Below are 3,751 nucleotides of genomic sequence, written 5' to 3'. Positions count from 1 at the left end.
GCTCACACCTCTAATCCCAGCACTTTTAAAGGCCAAGTCATGCAGATCATCTGAGGGTGGCAGTTCGAGGCCAGCTTAGATGACATGGTGAAACCACCCCTACTACAAATACAAAAGTAGCTGGGAGTGGTGGTATGCCCCTGTAATCCCAGCTACTTAGGAGGTTGAGGCAGTACAATCACTTGAACCTGGAAGGTAGAGGTTGCAATTCCGTGATGATGAGAAATGTTGAGATATTTATATATAGTGTGTGTGCACACACAGCTACAGACACACACACACACACACTACACCTGTTAGCTGTGTATATGTATTCTTTGGTAAAGAGAAGATACTTATTTTTAATTGGGTTATTATTTTCTTGTTCTTTTGAATCTGTTTTTCTTTCCTTGTACATTTTGATTAACCCCTTGTCTGATGGACAGTTTGCAAATATTTGCTCTCATTATATTAGTCTGGTGATTTATTTTATTTTATTTTTATTTTTTTCTGTAAGGAATTTTTGTAGTATCGTATAACCTCATTTTTCTGTTTGTGCATTTTTTTTTTGCTTGTGTTGTTGAAGTCTTATCCAAAAAATATTCTTGCCAAGACCAAGTTCATTAAATGCGTCTTGTGATTTATTCTACTTGTTTCACAGATTGGTGTTGTCATTACATCTTTAATTTTAAATGTTTTTAAATATATATTCTTATAGGTCAGGTCTCACTATATTACCTGGTGTAGACTGCAATGGCATAAGTGTTTCATTCTATAGTTTGAACAGTTAGGCTCAGGTGATCCTCCCTGCTGAGACCCCTGAGTAGCTTAAATTATAGAGGCACACCACAGCACTAGGCTTTTTAATCCATTTGAGTTAATTTTTGTATTCGATGAGAGACAGAGTTCTAATTATGTTCTTCTGCATGTAGTTGTCTCATTTTCCCAGCACCACTAATTGAACAGACTGACATTTCCTCATTTTGTTTTCTTGGCATCTCTGCAGAATATCAATTGGCTATACAGGTGCAGATTTATTTTTGCTCAGTGTTATCTATTGTATTGGTTTATAGCATTGTGACATCCCAGTTCCGTGGATTCAATCCCCAACCCCATTGACATCTTCGGGATAGCTTTGGCTATTCATGGTTTTATTTTTGTGGTTTCATATTTATTTAGGATTTTTTTCAATTTCTGTGAAAAATGTCATTGGTGTTTTGATAGAAACTGCACTCAACTTGTGCACTTCTTTGGATCATATAAACATTTTAACCATATTGCTTTTTCCAGTCAATGAACATAAATATATTTCCACTTATTTATGTCATTTTAACATTTTGTTAGTGTTTCATAGATTTCAGAATGCAGATTTTTTTTATCTCCTTGGTTAAATTTACTCCATTTTATCCCCCATACTTATTGTGAATGAGATTGTGTTCTTAATTGTTTGTTTTTTGATATTTTGCTGTTAGTGTGTAGAAATGCTATGCAACTTCATATGTTGATTTTGTAAGCTGAGACTTTACTGACCTTCTGTATTAGTTCTAACTACTTTTTAGTTGTGTCTTTAAGGATTTCCATAGTATGTCATTAGCATATATGGACAACTTTACTTATTCCTGTCTAATTTGGGTAAGTTTTCTTACTTTCTTTTGTCTAATTTTCTGGCTAAGGACTCTTATTGTTACATTAATAGAAGTAGTGAAAATGAACATCCTGGTCTTCCTTCAGATCTTCACAGAAAAGCTTTCACCTTTTAATTCCCTTTGAGTGTGATATTAGCTAAGGGTTTGTATATATGGCATTATCTGGTTATTTGGGTCTATGTCTTTTGTTGTGTTGAGTTACAGTTGCTCCACGCATAATTTGTTAAGAGATTTTATTGAGAAAATGTTGAATTTTGTCAATTTTTTTTTCACTTATTGAAATGACTGCATGGATTTTGTTCTTTATTTTGTTGATATAATGTATGACATTTAATGATTCTAGTGTATTAAACCATTCCTGCATCCCTGTAATCTCACTTGATCACAGTGAATGATTTTCTAAATGGTCATTATAAGTAATTTTCCCAGTATTTTATTGAGGATTTTTACATTACGTTTATCAGATATAATGGCCTATAGTTTTCTCCTTTTTCTTGTATCCTTGTCTGGTTTTGTAATCAGCATAATGCCATCCCGATGAAATGAGTTGGAACAGTTCCCATATCTTCCTTTTTGTTTTATGTTTTGACTAGGTTAAAAAAAAAGTGGCAGTAGTTTCTTTTTGTGTTAGGTAGAATGCAGCAGTGAATACATCAGGTCCTGGGCTTCTTTTTAATAGGTGACCTTTTATTGCTGATTTGATTTCTTACTATTAATTTGTTTCTGGATATCAGTGATGGTATCTCTTTTATGGCTCTGATTTCCTTTATTAGGGACTTTGTTTTCTTTTTTGTTTTTTTTTTATTTTTGAGTTTAGATTTTTATTTTCTAATTCCTTCATTGAAACATCAAGTTGTGTATTTGATATCTTCTTGTAGTTGAAGGCATTTATTGTCATAACTTCCCTCTTAAAACTGCTTTGGTTGAATCTCATAGGTTTTGGTGTGCTGTGTTTCTATTTTTGTCTCAAGAAATATGGTGTTTTCTCTTTAATGTCTTCACTGACTTATTGGTTATTCAGGAGCATGTTTAATTTTAATATACTTATGAATTATGATTTCAGAAGAGATACTTGATATGACTTTGATCTTTCCAAATTCATTAAGATGTGATTTTTTACCTAATGTGTGACATATGCTGGAAGATGTCTCATGTATGCAGTGGAGAAAAATGTTTATTCTATAGCTCTTGGATGGATAGTTCAATAACTGTTTTTAGCATTTTCTCTACATCACATTTTCATCCAATGTTTACTTATTAAATTATGTCTGCATTATCTATTCATTGCTGAAAGTAAGGTGCTGAAGGTTTCTAGTATTATCTTGCATTTTTTTCTTCCTGTGGATCTATTAACATTTGTATTATGTATATGCATATATTACTCATATAGATGAATTCCTGGTATAGTATGTTATTTTTTTTCTCCTGCTTAATTCTGTATCGTTTCTTTGTCTTTGATGTTTAGTGGCTTGATAATATTAAATCATGGGGATCTTTTTATAGCAATTGAATGCGATTGTAAGCCTTCGACATTCCTATAGCAGAATATTTATATTTTATTTGTTTGAAAGGCTTCTGTTATTATTTCTTCAAATAAGCTTTGTACTCTTTTTTTATTTTTTCTGGGATGCAGGTTTGCTCTTGTCTCTCAGGTTGGAGTGCAATGGTGGGATTGTGGCTCACTGCAACATCGGCTTCCTGGGTTCCAGTGATTCTCCTGGGTTCCAGTGATTCTCCTGACTCAGCTTTCTGAGTAGCTGGGATTACAGATGTCCAACAATACACCCGGCTAATTTTTCTTTAATGATAGATAAACGGTTTCACCATATTGTCCAGGCTACTCTCAAGCTCCTGATAACATATGATCCACCCACCTTGGACCCCAATGTGCTGAGGATATAGGCATGAGCCATCACACCCAGCTCTACCACACTCTTCAATGCCACTGTCTGATATATTTGCTCTTTGGAGGTTATCCCATTAATCTTATGAATCTTATTTATGTTTTCTTCTCTGACTGTACATTTTAAATTGACCTGTCTTTGAGTTTTGATGCTTGACCACTTCTATAGTCACTGCTGTCAATTGCATTTTTTATATTGTTGTGTTTTATTCTTCAAGATTTC

The sequence above is a fragment of the Pongo abelii genome, chromosome Y (assembly GCF_028885655.2).
Source record: "Pongo abelii isolate AG06213 chromosome Y, NHGRI_mPonAbe1-v2.0_pri, whole genome shotgun sequence".
Classification (NCBI taxonomy): Eukaryota; Metazoa; Chordata; class Mammalia; order Primates; family Hominidae; genus Pongo; species Pongo abelii.
This window is presented reverse-complemented; position numbering follows the sequence as displayed.